This window comes from Aotus nancymaae, unplaced genomic scaffold (assembly GCF_030222135.1).
Source record: "Aotus nancymaae isolate 86718 unplaced genomic scaffold, 86718_ANA_hifiasm-v0.15.2.pri h1tg000057l, whole genome shotgun sequence".
Lineage (NCBI taxonomy): Eukaryota > Metazoa > Chordata > Mammalia > Primates > Aotidae > Aotus > Aotus nancymaae.
Window position 1 is genome coordinate 25707746 of NW_026988471.1, and position 16399 is coordinate 25724144.

The window sequence follows — 16399 nt, forward strand, 5'->3', positions numbered from 1 at the left end:
TTCTGGTTCTAATGTAAATGGCATTGTGTTTTTAATGTCAAATTCCAGTTGTTAATTGCTGATATACAAGAAAGCAATTGACTTTTTTTTTTTTTTTTTCCAGTCAAGCAGCAGCTTTATTAGTGGCGCTGGGTTCTCCCCATACCTTACAGTGTGCTTGGAAGCATTCCCGAGGGTTTCCATGGAATGCCTCCCGGCACTCGGGACAACACTGTAGCATCAACACTGAGTTGATATAAATAAAGCTTTGGTGTGTAGGTTTGCAGGAGAGAGTATAGGTTAACACTGTGATACGAAAACTTCAGACATCACCAGCTCTCAATGTGAATTGTGTTTCTGGCCAAGGGGGTAACTTCTAAGTGACTGGACACTGGGCCTGTTGCCATGGCTACTCAGGGCCCTGGCAGCGGGAGGAGGGTGTCTAGGGCTGGGGCTCCATGTGGCCCTGTTGCTTCGCCTTCATCTGCAGGTACTGCCCTTTGCCTTCCTCAAAGCGCTTCTTCTCGTCCTCGGTCTCGGGCACAAGCTGGGGCACAGGCAGGGACCTGCCCTTCTGGCTCAGCGACACGTAAGTGAAGAAGGCACTGGCGGCCTGGTAGCGCTTCTGAGAGCTGTCCACAACTTGGATCGGCGTCCACCAAGACCTTGATCTCCGTGTACTTATTGCTCGTGAAGGTCATTCGTCCCGAGACGGTGATGACGAAGCCTTTTCTGATCTTGTTGTGAAAATTAATGGCGTCCACGGAAGCTGTGACAATGTTGATCTTGCAGTGGCGTGCAGCCACAATCCCAGCGACCTCATCCATGAGCTTCATGGTCACGCCTCCATACACAAAGCTGTGTAGGGTACAGTCTGAAGGCCCCACCAGGTGAATCAAGCTGGACTGGCTGTAGCTGACAGTGTTCAGCTCTGGGTTGAGGACTGGCTGTACGATGTCCCCATTCCTCCACTTGGTCTCCATGCACTCCAGCTTCTGGGCTTCGTATAACTTCCGGCCCTCCTCCTCCTGCTCCTGCCGGGAATACACAACAGGAGGCACCTCGAGGACCTTGTCCACATTCTTCAGCGACAGGGGCACATACCAGAGGATGGCCTTATTGGTCAGCTTTTTGGCACCTGTGAGGATGTTTTCAGACACCACATTGACCTGCACCTCCACCGAGTGCTTAGAGGTATAAGTGATCTCCGCGCTGATGTGGGCCACCTCCCCAATGCACTGAGCACAGAGAGGAAACAAGGGCATAGCCAATTCTTCCCACCATGAGACATCTTTATGGGCAATCTTTGTGGTAGCCAAGACTTTCCTCAGAGCTTCACCAGACTCTGAGGCCTTTTCTGGCCATCCCTTCTTTCTTCTCTCTTTCCTTCCACAGGTGTCATAACTGTGTCACAGTCAGAAGACTTTCCCTGCTATTTCTGCTCCCTCTCCCTTTACCTTACATGGACAGTATCACAACACATCTCTTACCCTCTTAAACTCCATCTTGATGTCTGCCACAACTGACATGAAGCTTCAAGTTATTTGGAGAAAAAGCTAGCACCACCTCCATTTTATTAGCACAGATCCTGGTAGAGGTGGTGTGGTCTCAGAACAGCATCCATGGCAAAAACTTCCTACTATCTGGCAGCTTCCAGACTGTAGCAGACATCATCTCCATCAGTGGCTCAGTTCTGCATTGTGACTTTGGAAATGTGTCTGGTAAGCTCAACTCAAGTCTTTTTCTTCAATGCCTCCTACAACCCTGACTGCTATATGTACCTTCCATAAATTCCTTTCTTATTAAAATATTTAGAATAAATTCTCCTTGCAGGAAGCAAAGCCATCACCAATATATTATCTAAGTTAATATTTTCCCAGTGGGAAATCTATTGTCTGCAAATCATTGTCCCCAAACCATTTTTGAATAGCCAGTCCTTTTGTACTGGTTTAAAAACACCCCTTTAGCATACACTACATTTCCATGGATCTGTTTCTTTACTGCCCATTGATTGAATTACACCACCATCACTCTGCATTAATCACAAATATTTATAGTAAATATTTGTATGTGAAAGGGCTGTGTCTTCCTCATTGTTCTTGCTGTGTCAAAATTTGTTTGACTATTGTACATTTTTTCTTCTAAGATGACTTTTAGAATTAGCTTGTAAAGTTACGTTTTTAGAACTCTTGTTAAGTTTTTATTGGGACTTTACTGAATTTATAGATTAATTTTGGGAAAATTTACGTTTTTACAATATTGGATCTTCACCAAGGTCCATTTGTATTGGGGGCTGGCTAAATGGCTTAGGAATAGGCCTGAAGCTTGAAGGCACACAGACTGATGAGCAGGCAGTTCCAGTGCCATCAGATTATTGCCTCAGTACCCAATGCAGAGGTTGCAAAGAGAGCCTCCAGGATGTCCTGGGAGAGTCCAGAAAATCTTCACAGACATAAAGGCAGCATCTGAGCTGAGACATGAAGGATGACTAAGATTTTTCTATCCCAGGAAGGGACAGCATGAGCCAACGTACCCTGGCATGAGACGACCTGGAGTGTTTGGGAAATCACAGGTTGTTCTGGATCACTCAAGCAGGCAGTGGCAAGGGGGTTGGGAGAAGCGGTACCAAAACAGTGACCGATTTGACCAGAGGGGTTATCATCTGATGGCCAACATGTGTGCTAGGCATGATCCTAAGCATTAGCTTATTGAACATGTACAACATCCCAGTTAGAAAGCTACTGTCATGATCTCCATGTTACTGTGAGACAATATAGTTAAAGAGAAGTCAGTTGGTCGCGGTGGCTCATGCTTACAGTCCCAGCACTTAGGGAGGCCAAGGCAGGAGGATCACTGAGCCCAGGTGCTTGAGACCAGCCTGGGGGAACATAATGAGACCCCTCTATAAAGAATTTTTTTAAATTAGCTGGGTGTGGTGGTACACATCTGTAGTCCCAGCTACTTGGGAGGCTGAGGTGGGAAGATCACTTGAGCCCAGGAGAAAGAGAGAGAGACAGAGAGAGAAGTTAAGCGACCATCTGAAAGCCATGTGGCTAGAAAGTAATGGAAGTAAGACTGAAGCCCAGGGAGCTGGTCCCCAGGGCCATCCATTTTCTTATCTCCACACTGTCTGAAGAGCCTCATAGGCTGAAGCACAGAGCCCCAGCCCATTAAGCCCAGTGCTCTGTTGCCCACAGATGCACAAGGATGAGCCTGTGGAGTCTGACTATACCTTACAAACAAGATTTGCTAAACCAGGAAAGGAGAGACATGGCAATTCCTCTTGCAGGAGGCTCATTTAAGCAGCAGCCTCAGGAGAGATGATGTCTGGGCAGACACATGATACCTGAACCAAGGCAGCTGCCAGGGAATAGAGAGGAAAGGCTGGAAAAGAGCAGGACTTGAACCTCAGACTCAGACTCCAAATCAAGTCTGCTTTTCATACCATGCTGTCACTCAGTCATTCATTCAGCACTTACTAGGACCTTACTGGGTACCAGACTGGGTGCTGGCTTCCAGGATACATCCTGCTTCTGCCCTAAGGCTGGACCCAGAGCTTAAAAAGGTGACCAATCAAGGCCGGGCACAGTGGCTTATGCCTGTAATCCCAACACTTTGGGAGGCCAAAGTGGGAGGATCACCAGGTCAAAAGATGGAGACCATTCTGGCCATCATGGTGAAACCTTGTCTCTACTAAAAAAAAGTGCCGTTCTGGAGAGAGATCCAAGATGGCTGATCACTAGCAGCTTGGGATTGTAGCTCCCAGAGAAAGCACACAGAACGAGAGGACACCACACTTTCAGACGAATTTTTGTTACCCACGGACCGGAAGATTGCCAGCGGAGGAGCCCCACGGGTCACCAGGGCGACTCTTGTGGTCAGCGTCGCGGTTTTGCTGGTGCCCTGGCGCAGCAGTTCTTGGTGCAGAGTAAAGGAGACTGGGTCCCCTTTTGATCGACGTTTGGAGCTCCAGGAAGGCAGAGTCGCCCATTTACCTGATTGAAGAAGGGATTCAAGAGGGAAGCCAGACTGGAGATTCCCAGGCAGAAAAGCACCACAAATCTTAATGCTGCTGTTTTGGCCGGCACAGTGGGTTGCTCAGATTTCGGCACTGGGAATCAACAAGTTGGACGTCCACTCAGAGACCTAATTTGAAAGTAGGCAATTACAAAGACGACAGGTGGATGAACTTACAATCATGGGAAGAAACCAGCGTAAAAAGGCTGAGAATACCCAAGATCAGAATGCCTCTCCTTCTACAGGTGATCACAGTTCCTCATCAACAAGAGAACAAGGCCTGATGGAGAATGAGTGCGTTCCATTAACAGATTTAGGCTTCAGAAAGGGGATAATAAGGAACTTTAGTGAGCTAAAAGAACATGTTCTAGCTCAATGTAAAGAAACTAAGAACTTTGAAAAAAGGTTTGACGAAATGCTAAAGAGAATTGACAACTTAGAGAGGAATATAAATGAATTAATGGAACTGAAGAACACAATATGAGAACTTCGCGAAGTATGCACAGGTTTTAACAGTCGAATTGATCAAGCAGAAGAAAGGATATCAAAGGTCGAAGACCAACTTAATGAAATGAAACGAGAAGACAAGATTAGAGAAGAAAGAGTAAAAAGGAATGAGCAAAGTCTCCAAGAAGTATGGGACTATGTGAAAAGACATAATTTACGATTGATAGGTATACCTGAATGTCATGAAGAGAATGAATCCAAGTTGGAAAATATTCTTCAGGATATTATTCAGGAAAACTTTCCTAATCTAGTAAGGCAGGACAATACTCAACTCCAGCTAATCCAGAGAACACCACAAAGATATTTCTCAAGTAGAGCAACTCCAAGACACATAATCGCTAGATTCACTAGGGTTGAAATAAAGGAGAAAATTCTAAGGGCAGCTAGAGAGAAAGTCACGTTACCCATAAAGGGAAGCCTATCAGACTCACAGCAGACCTCTCATCAGAAACCCTACGATCGAGAAGAGAGTGGGGGTCAATATTCAATATCCTCAAAGAAAAGAATTTTCAACCCAGAATCTCATATCCTGCCAAATTAAGCTTCATAAGCAAAGGAAAAAGAAAATTTTTCATGAACAAGCAAGCACTCAGAGATTTCCTCACCACCAGGTCTGCTTTACAAGAGCTTCTGAAAGAAGCACTACAAACAGAAAGGAACAACCAGTATCAGTCATCCCAAAAACTTACCAAAACGTAAAGAATATCTCTATAATGAAGAATCTACATCAACTAATGGGCAAAATAGCCAGCTAGCATTAAACGACAATATTGAACTCACAAATATCAATATTAATTCTAAATTTAAATGGATTAAATGCCTCAATCAAAGACACAGACAGGTAAATTGAATAAAAAGTCAAAACCCATCTGTATGCTGCATCCAGATCTATTTCACAAGCAACGACATACAAAGACTCAAAACAAAGGGATGGAGGAAGATTCACCAATTAAATGGAGAGAAAAAAAAAAACAGGAGTTGTAACTTTCGTCTCTCACAAAATAGACTTTAATAGTAACAAAGACTAAAAGAAACAAAGAAGGACATTACATAATGGTAAAAGGATCAATGCAACAACAGGAGTTAATGATTATAAATATATATGCACCCAATACAGGAGCACCCAGATACATAAGACAAGTTCTTAATGACTTATAAAGGGACCTGGACTCCCGCACAATAATGGCGGGAGATTTTGACACCACATTGTTAATATTTGACGGATCAATGACATAGAAAATTAATAGGGACATCTATGATTTGAACTTAGACCTGGAATAAGTAAACTTAGTGAATATTTATAGAATTCTCCACCCCAGGTCCACAGAACATACATTTTTCTCAGTATCATATTACACCTATTTTGAAAGTGACTACATAATTGGAAGTAAATCACTCTTCAGCATTTGCATAGCATCTCACAGACTTAAATGAAATATTGGTTGGCTGTTTGTTTGTTATTTTCTTCCCTTATTCCTTCCTGTCTCCATTGTTAAGCACAGTTATCGGCATAAAAGAGGTTTTTAATACCTATTTTTAGATTGCATTCCAGCCCAGGCAATAGAGCAAGACTCCTGTTCTCTCTCCCCCTTTTTCTTTCTCTTTCTTTCTCTCATAAAAAAAAAAAATGCCAAAAATTAGCTGGGCATGGTAGCGTGCACCTGTAGTCCCAGCTACTCGGGAGGCTGATGCAGGAGAACTGCTTGAACCCAGGAGGCAGAGGTTGCAGTGAGCCAAGATCGTGCCACTGCACTCCAGCCTGAGACTTCATCTCAAAAAAAACAGAGCGAGACTTCATCTCAAAAAAAAAAAAAAAAGTGACTGCTCAGAGCTGTTCCAACCACACCACATGACAAGAGGGCCCAGGATGTGGCCGACTCCCCTGGCTTCCTACAACATCCCAGCACAGCCTTCCCTGTCCATGTGGGGCTCACACCCTCTGCCCTCTCATAGTATGGAACGTCTCTCTCCCTTCCTCTCTCTCCTTTCTTCCCTTTCTCCCTCTCTCCTTCCCTCCCTTCCTTCCTTTTTTTTCATTCAACAAACATTCACGGATTGCTGGCCTTCTGCCAGGCTCTAACTAGGTGCTAGAGAAGCAAAGATGCAAGACGAAGCCTAATCCCAAATGATTGCAGGAAAGAGAAAGAGAAAAGAAACATAAGAAATAGCCATCAGTAATCTGTCTAGGAACCATAGGGACACAAAGGTCTCAAAGGGTACTGTGGGAGTTGGGGGGTGTCAAGGGAGCATTTATTTGCAAAAGAAGCAGCTTCAGCCTCATTGAGGAGGTGTGACAAAGCCTGGAATGTTCTGGAAACTGCAAACATGGGGTCAGGTTTTAAAGCTGAAGCTTTGGTCTGGAGATCCACAGGCAGAGTTTGGCATCCTGGCTGTGCCACGCACAACCTGTGTAGCCAAGGTGAGTTATTAAACTTCTTTAAACTATTTCTTCATTTGTAAAGTGGGGATAATGATTCTCATTTCATAGGGTCATTGTGAGAATTAATTGAGAATATTTATCCCACAAAATATCTTTTGGAAACCTACTGTATGCCAAACACAGCTCCAGCCTGGGCGTGCACAGTTAAACAAAATAGATCAAGTCCCCGCCCTCATGGGGCTCATATTCTAGTGGAGGGAGACAGACAGTGAATAAATGAAAGCATGACATCATGTCAAGTAGTGGTAAGTGACTGCAAAACAGTAAAGCAGGTGTCTCAGGTTGGGCTCCCCAGGAGCAGCCCCTGAGATGAGGATTTGCTAAGAAAGTGCTCCCAGGGGCTACTGGTAAGGGACTGGGGGGCGCAGGGCAGGGGGAATGAGGAGGCCCTCAGGGATTCAGCCTCAAGTCGAGTCTCACAGAGGAAGCTTCAGCCTGATGTCACAGGAATCACCGGCATGGTCCCAGCCCTCCACACCCCCACACTCTTAGTCACTGGTTAGAGGACACCCAGGGATGTAAATTTCCAGGCTGTTCTAGTGCCTGCAGGAAAAGCAGGCTCCAGTAGCCCAAGGATGGGTCTCTAGAGAAGATGAGGAGAAGGGAAGAAGGAAAGAAGGAAGGGAGGGAGGGAGGGAGGAAGGAAGGAAGGAAGGAAGGAAGGAAGGAAGGAAGGAAGGAAGGGAAGGAAGGAGGGAGGAAGGAAGGGAGGGAGGGAAGAAGGAGGGGAAGAAGGGAGGAGAGGGGGGAGGGAAAAGGAAAGGAAGGAGAAAGAAGGGAGAGAGGAAGGAAAAGGAAGGAAAGGAAAGAAGGGAGGGAGGAAGGAAAGAAGGGAGGGAGAGGAAAGGAAAAGAAGGAAGGAAAGGGAGGAAGGAAAAGGAGGAGAGGAAAGGAAAGAGGGAGGGATGGAGGAAGGGAGGGAGGGAGGGAGGGATGACAGGAAGGGAGGGAGGGAGACTAGCAAGGCCATGGAGATTCTGGAGCTGGATTCAGCCCTGGCCCATGAATCCCAGTGCTCTGTTGCCCACAGAGGCCCAAGGATGAGACTGTAGAAAGATCTGGCTCTTCAGGGTTCGCTGGTCGACAAAATGTTAGTAACTTTTGTAAGGCCAGTCACCTCACCAGGAGCTCGGACACGCACCCCCCCATGGGAGCTCGACCATGCCCATCTCTCTCCAGGCCTAGAAACTATGTCATCACCCCATGCCCGACACCAAGCTCTGCATTCAGCACCTAGCCCGCTGTTAAACTTCCCCATGCCCACTTTTGCACTCGGCACTAGGCTTTGCACTCAGCGCCTAGCCAGCCTTTGGAAAACCCCGCCAAAATGCAAAAGAAGCCTCGTAAATCTGCCCAATAGCATTGCGCATCCCACTTACCTGCCAATGGCAGCTTGCCCTGCTCACGTCCTGCTCTCCCACAGCCAATCAGAACGCCTTCACTCCCTATAAAACCCCACGTCTGAGAGGAGTCCACGAGACTTCTCCGGCCCCTCCTGTTGGACTGCAGAACCTCACCCAGGAGCCGATTAAATTTCTTCATTTCAATAACTGGCCTCCGTTGCCTCTCATTTAAACCTTACAACTTACATTTACAAATGCTTTAGCATGCCCAAGACAGTTTCCTCTCTCCTCAGGGTGGACAAGTGTTGGCTGCCCCAGTAGCCATCCTACCCCCTCCCACTGGGCAGCAGCCATGCCCTTCGGACAGGACAATCCCACCCCTGTGCACGGGTCTAAAGGCAGTTTGGTCCAGTGAGAGAGATGCAGACGGGGAATCCAGAGATCTGGGATCCAAAGTCCAGCTTGGCCATAATTGGCTGAGTGATCTTGGGCTCGTCCGTTCCCCTTTCTGGGCAACAGTTTCCTTGTTGGTCATGTGAGGGGCTTGTGTTACCAACAGGTGGTCTGTAACATTTCTTCTGGCACTGGGATCCTTTTATTTCTAAGACTGTAAATTGCCTGGCCTGTGAGAGGGCAGCTGAGGGTCGTGGACAGAGTCTAAGGTGAGGAGTACAAAGATCCAGGTTCACACCTGGGCTCCACTTAGCACCTCTGTGCCCCTCAGAGCTTCATCATCCTCATCTACAGGATGAAGAAAAGTCATTCTTGCCCAAATTACTTTCCTGAGTGAATAAAAGACGATAAAGCTGCAGAAAATGTAAAATGTTTACTCTTGCTAATTATTTGTGAGCATCTGCTCAATCCGGGCATTGTGGTGAGAACCTTACGTACTTTATCTAAGTTCATGCTGAGACCTAGAGGTGAGAACTGTACCCAGGGTTGTGCGGGGAAATGCTTAGCAGCCAGCCCGCCGGGGGGAGGCCCTGATTTGTAGTGTTTGCCCATTTCTGTGGTGTCAATGCTTCCACTTTGGCCCTTTCTAGCTGAGCAATCTCATGTTACTGAATGCAGAGCTGGGGAGACACGCACGTAGTTGGCTTTCCAGGGTGGAAACCAGCCAGCTCCAGTGCATCGCCGACTCTATCCACTTTATTTATAAAAAAGCGGATTCAGAAACATGTCCAGATTCACAGTCAATACTAGCAGAGTCAGGATTGAAACCCAAGCCTGACTGCCTGGAAGCTCAGTGGCCCCTGCTCTTCTCTCTGCTGAGGGTAACGGGGGGCTGCCTGCACTCATGGAGAGAGGCTGAACTTTTAAATCAGAAGGTGCAGGTTTGAAACCTGGCTCCCTTTCTTCCTGGCTGTGAGAGCCTTGAATGCACCACTTAGCCACTCCTAACCTAAGGCCTCAGTTTTCTCATCTGTTAAATGGGAGAGAGTGAGTGCCCAGCACACACGGTTTCCCTGTGACTCCAGTGAATATGGCTGTGCTTTGGGACAGAGAAGCTCATTTTGTAAGCAGCAGCACCTGGAGCCACTGTGGTGATGAGCTGCTCACCTACTGCTTCCAGCAGGACTTGGGGTCCCCAGCCCACTTCCCTGGGCCTGAGGATCTGTAGTCGAAGGCCAGTATAAGCATCTCGGGGCTTCTGCTTCAGTCCTACCATGGAGCTCCCCTCCCTCGGCTCCCAACCCCTAACATTCCAGCACAAGTCGCTCCCTTCTGCCCCTCCCTGTGAGTTAAGCCCAGCAGAAACCAGAACCCTTCTCAGAGCTGCTGGAATCCTGTGCCCCATAAATCAGTTTGCTGAGCTGAGAGACCAAAGGAACGCTCTGGAAAAGGAAGTCAATCACCTGAGAGTTGTTTTTAAATATCATCTCATGAACTCAGACCTACCCATGGGATCAAACTGCCTTCCACCACCGCCACCCCTAGTAAGGATATTTGGGGCTTGAACTTCCTTCTCTTGATGCTCAAGCAGCATGGGGTACAAAGGGCCCTGCAGCAGGGCTCAGGGCTCCTGGAAACCATGCCCTGCTTGGTGACATGGCCCAGAGGGAGTTCAGGTACCCTCTTGAAACCTGCACTCACCCAGCCTAGCTGACTGACAGAGACAGAAGTTCTTTGGGGAACTTGTGTAAGAGGGAGACATTGTGTTCTCTTTAGAAGCCAAGACTATCCCCAAATCACGAGTTTACACACACACACGTGTGCACACATGCCGTTGCACACACACACACATACATGTGTGCCATGTGCACACACACTCACCTACATGTGCGCCCACTCCCATCTTATTCATCCTGGAGAGCCCTGAGAATCTGGAGATGCAGAGATGCACATTGTGATGTTGACCGTGGTCCTCTGAAGAGGCAAGAAAGAGATTTTGGGGTGACCCAAATCCCAGCAGAGCCCCTAGTGATCCAGAAGGGGAAGAGCATGGACTGGAAACCGCAAGAGAACAAGAAACAGGAGAAGGGATTCCTGAGTGGAAGGATTCTGGAGCCACCTCCGGAGGGGCAGCTTCCCTGCAGCTGGCTTCTGGGTAGAACATGGACAGCAGGAGCTTTGCAAAGGGCGGGTTTAACCTGGAACAAAGAGGAACAGACCTAGGATCTGAGAAAGGGACCATTCGTTCTGAGCAACGGGGGGAACTCTGAGTAAGGACTGATCTGGCCTTAGATCGAAGGATGGAAGGAAGGGCAGGCTGTGATGAGGCCTGAAACCCCTCCAATGGGCTGGGACAAGCAACCAGCCAGAGTGGGTCTTGTGGGCCAGGGCTCCTCTTTGCCCTGGCTTGTGTGTGATGTCATCCAGAGTTTTCCTTTAAGTATATGCCTGGGGGGTGGTCTGTACAGAGATAGGCTGGGGATGTGGGGGGCAAGGGAAGGGGGGCGGGAGCAGAGTTTGGAAGCTGGGGTGGCCCTGGGAGGTTTGTCATGTCCTCTTGGCATTAAGTGGGGTGATAACAGGCACTGAGAGCAGCTCTCGCTGTGGGAACCTAAGCTAAGAAGAGGTGATTAGTGGGGTGGGGACAGGTAGTCTAGTAGGACAGCAAGCATCAACTAAGGGACCTCCCAGGTGGCATTGCCCTGGTGAATCAACCATTATCCCAGATGGGGCCAATCAAACTCCAAAGAGAGGGGAACCTGCAGACCCTCCTTGGCCAATGTGTTCAACCCTTATGAGGGTTTGGAATGCCCACGCCCCACACCCTAGGCTGCCTTAGCCTGGCACAGGACACCCCCATGACTGAAGCTGTGAGTGTGGGGTCTGTGCAAAGTCTTAGGGCCACTCCATACGGCCTTGGGGGGCCCAGTAACCCGCCCAGACCACATCAGGGCATGCGGCCTGGTCCCTGGGTCATTTCTAGATTCAAGGACTTCCCCTTACAGTGTTGGACAAATCCCGCGCCCTGGGGCTCAGGGTTACCTTTTTGTCCTCCCAGGGTCATCACCCCCATCCCAGCGAACCTCGGTGGGTGCTGAGAACACTCTCAAAGGCATGGGTCCCACAGTTTCTGACAGCCAATGGGCCACCTTTCTCAGATGCTGAGCTTAAGTCTCTGAGGGCAGCTTCTGAGAGTTGCCCCCGGTTCTGCCCAGGAAAGGAGCCTTGGCCTCTCCAGAGGCAGATATGGGATCCCTTAGAGATTGTGGATCTGCACCAGCAGAAGGGCGGGGCTGGTGAAGACTCCTTAGACGTCCTTGTCCACCCCATGTGCTGCACAGATGAGGAGCCTGAGGCCCAAAGAGGGGACATGGTTACTCCTGGGCCCCAGAGACGGGTTCAGGGCAGATCTGGGGCTGAATCTGGGGCTCCCACTGTTCATTTTTTCTTCTTTTCTTTTTCTTTTTTTTTGAGACAGAGAGAGACTCTGTCTCCAGGCTGGAGTGCAGTGGCACTTTCTTGGCTCACTGCAACCTCCTCCTCCTGGGTTCAAGAGATTCTCCTGCCTCAGCCTCCTGAGTAGCTGGAACTACAGGCAGGTGCCACCACACCCGGCTAATTTTTGTATTTTTATTTTTAGTAGAGATGGGGTTTCACCATGTTGGCCAGGATGATCTCAGTCCCTTGACCTCAGGTGATCCACCCGCTTCAGCCTCTCAAAGTGCTGGGATTACAGGCATGAGCCATCGTACCCCGCCCCCACTGCCCATTTTTTTCCTATCAAAATTCATGCTACTGTCCCAAGACCCTGCTCCAGAAACAGAGCCGCAGAAGCCTTCTAAGCCTAGGTGAGGACCTAGCCCACCCTACTGTCCCAGGATGAGCGTTGGTGAGGGCCAGGACGAGCTCTGGCCGAGGCAGGAAAGCACTGTCTAAACACGCTGTGGGGCCCGCATGTCTGGCTGGCTGTCCCCCGGGCCAGGTGGACCTCTGACACACAGCAGGAATTTTCCACTGGCGCATCCTCTGGTTGGTTGGGATCCAACACATTTTCGAGCCTTTTTGTTTCACTCCAGTTATCTCCCCTGCCCCATGAAGATGCAACCTGAGGGCCAGAGCACGGGGGCCGTGAGTCTTCAGAGAGGCTTCAGGGAACCCCCCTTCTCTGACCCAGAAGCCACCAGTCAGTACCTAAAATACAGAATGAAGGAAAGGAAAATCACTTTTAATAAATCTACATCTATGGTGAAATTAAAGTTCAGAGAGAAGGTGACATGCCCAAGGTACATCAACACAGGCTTGTCTAAGCCTGACCCATCCTATTTCCTCTGTACCAGCTCCCTAAGGTTAAGAGCTAAGGTCACCGGAAGACACTGCAGGGGGGAGTTTCAAAGATGAAGCTGCAGCCAGGTTCGGTGGCTCACACCTTTAATCCCAGCACGTTGGGAGGCTGAGGTGGGCAGATCACCTGAGGTCAGGAGTTTGAGACCAGCTTGGCCAACATGATGAAACTCTGTCTCTACTAAAAATATAAAAATTAGCCGGGTGTGGTGGCACATGCCTGTAGTCCCAGCTACTCAGGAGGCTGAGGCAGCGGAATCACTTGAACCCAACAGGTAGAGGTTGCAGTGAGCTGAGATCACACCACTGCACTCCAGCCTGGGTGACAGAGTGAGACTCTGTCTCAAAAAAAAAAAAATCTGCAAGAGGGAGCTAGGCCATCCATGTGGGGACACTGCCAGCTCACAGAAGTCCCTGGATTGGACAGCTAAGTGTGCCAGTGACACACATGTCCCCGTGCTGCGTCACTCCAGCCTGGCAGTAACAACGCCAACAGCTCCTTCCCAAAGGCAAGGCCAGGCGGTCGGGGCCCACACTTCAGGAGCCTGTGACCCCTCATCCTGCATCACAGTGGAAGGGCTGTTTCCTGGGTTGGGACCGACACACTCTACCCTGCATTCAGAGCATTCCTTGGGCAGTAGTAAGGGTCTTGACCTGCAACCTGTGGGGAAGACAGCCTAAGAGGCCGGGCCTGCATACGGAGACCAGCTGGGCTGGGGCCTGAGTCTTGTGGGGCCTTTGTCAAGCCGTGCAGGAGGGCCACAGGAGGCCGCAGTTGGCAGCCACAGGCTGCTGCTTCCCAAGGCAGTGTTCCTGGTGGTTGGGGTGGTACCTGTGCCTGCAGGGCAGCACAGGTAGGAAGAAGACCACTTCACACACAGAATGGCATTCCGTGGGCTCCTCCCTTGGACCCTGGGAATGTTTCCTAGAATCACCAACTGCCCAGAGTCTGGGCCTCCACAAAGCCAACCTCAGGGAGACTCCAGCCCATTCAGAGAGGTGGGCAAGCGGGTAAGATGATGACAGGAAGATCTGGAGTACCATTTGGCCTGTGCAACTCCCACCCTCATGAAACCCATTTTATGGTTTGAATGTTTCCTTCCTCTGAAACTTATGTTGAAACTGAATCCCCAGTGTGGCAGTATTGAGAAATGGGGCCTTTAAGAGGTGATTAGGTCAGGAGGGCTCTGCCCTTATGAATGGAATAATCCATTCATGGATTAATGGATTAACGGGTTAGTGAATTAATGGGCTATCACGGGAGTGAGGCTGATGGCTTTATAAAAAGGAGAGAGATCCGAGCTAGCACGCTCAGCCTCCTCACGCTGTGATGACCTATACCACCTAGGGACTCTGCACAGAGTCCCCACCAACAAGAAGACCCTCAACAGCCCCTCAGCCTTGAACTCCTTCACCTCCATATCTTAAGAAATAAATTCCTTTTCTTGACCAGGCGCAGTGGTTCATACTTATAATCTTAGCACTTTGGGAGACCAAGATGGATGGATCACCTGAGGTCAGGAGTTCAAGACCAGCCTGTAAAAATACAATAATTAGCAAGGTGTGGTGGCAGGCACCTGTAATCCCAGCTACTCAGGAGGCTGAGGCAGGAGAACCACTTGAACACAGGAGGTGGAGGTTGCAGTGAGCCAAGATTGCACCACTGACTCCAGCGGGGGACAGAGTGAGACTCTGTCTCAAAAATAATAATAATAATAATAAATCCCTTTTCTTTATACATTACTCAGTTTCAGGCATTCTCTTTAAAGCAATAGAAAATGGACTAAGACATTCCTACGGCTGGGTCCCCATTGACCAGCCCAGCATTTCCTGTGTTAGAGAAAAAGGTTTTTCCATGGTCAAATAAATTTAGGAAACCAGGCTAAATCAGTCCTGTCTCCCAAATATACTACAAATTTCCTGCAGATTTTCTAGACATAGTTTATCAAGCTGGGGTGAATTTGTCTCCCAGGGGACACTTGTCAATGTATTTTGACATTTTTAGTTATCACAACTGGGAGGGTATTACTGGTATCTAATGGGTAGAGGCCTGGCTGCTGCTAAACATCCTACAATGTCCAGGACACCCCACAGTAAAGAAGTATTCAGGCCCAGATGTCAATAGTGCTGAGACTGAGAAACTTTGTCCTAGAGTGTTGCAGAGAACTCAAGGGAGGTGTTCAGGGGCCACAGCGTAGAGAACATTTGTCACTCTTTTGGACCACCCCGCATCTGCTCTTCCTTCCTATGTTTGAGGACTTCCTATGTTTTGAGGCAGAGGCTGTGCCCAGAACAGAAGCTCTATGAAGCCAGTCCACATTGTGCCAGCCTCTCTTGCAACTAGGCGGGAGGCATGTGACCTCCCTCCACCAGTCACATGCATTTTCCCAGGCTTTCAATCTAAAACTCGTGATGCAGAAAAGTGGGAGCATCACCTGGACCCCGATCCCACCTGATCTGAAACTACAAAATCCGATGTGGCTTTTTCACCTCACCTCAGGTGGGGATTGGGGTCCAGGTGAACTAAAAAGAGGGAGGCAGAAGGAAAAGAATGGACTTTGGGAAGTACCTACAGTGAGCTCAGGCAGCACGCTGGGTGCTTCACGTGTGGCGTTGCATTTACAGCAGAGCTGAAATAACCAGAAAAGAAGCCCTGGCCCACTCAAAGCTGGGGTGCATGCTTTTCCCCCACCCCCCAGTGAGTTGGGTATCCCAGGCCTGAAAGCTGTCAGGGAGCTTCCAGGAGAAACAGGCAGGACCCTTGAGAAGCTGGAGGAGCAGAAGGGGAGGAGGAGAAGGAAATAAGCAAGAGAAACTGGCCCACACAGTCAGAGCAGCTCCAGAGAGTGAGCTGAGAAGGAATCTTAGAAATCGGCGGGTCCGACTACCCCTTTTACAAATGAGGAAACTGAGGTCCAGGGTTCAGTAGCAGAATTGGAAATAAAGCCCAGCTCTTTAGCTCCTTCTCCATTGCTCTTCCTACTGCTCAAGGCGTGTACACAGATCCCTGTGTGCGTGCATGTGTACACACCATGTGTGTAGGTGTGTGTGTGCACACACATAGGTGGCTGAGACAAGGTCATCTGTCTTTCCATCCATCTGTAATCCAGGATGGCCATGATGTCAACATGAATTAAGATGTTTATAGAAATGAAAAAAAAATGCTTAGGAAAGAAGTTAATCTCTACATGGGGGCGGGGGGATCCAGTTTCAGAAGGTTAATGTCTTGATTTTTTTTAAATCCCTTTTCTGTTTTATTCAAAGAGGATTTGGTGTTCTCAGCCCCAGCTGGGAGCTTAAGGAAACAGATCTGCATTTTTCGGCCTCGGCCTATCTCTGAAGCTCTAGGCCTCTCTTATTGGTCCTGAGGACAGGGATG

At 48.8% G+C, this 16399-nt stretch overlaps 1 pseudogene; it reads right to left on the reverse strand.

Moving 5' to 3' along the window:
• Positions 1 to 353: 353 nt before the first annotated feature.
• LOC105733076 (cytosolic acyl coenzyme A thioester hydrolase-like) lies at positions 354 to 9955 on the reverse strand (annotated as a pseudogene).
• Between the last annotated feature and the right edge of the window lie 6444 nt (positions 9956 to 16399).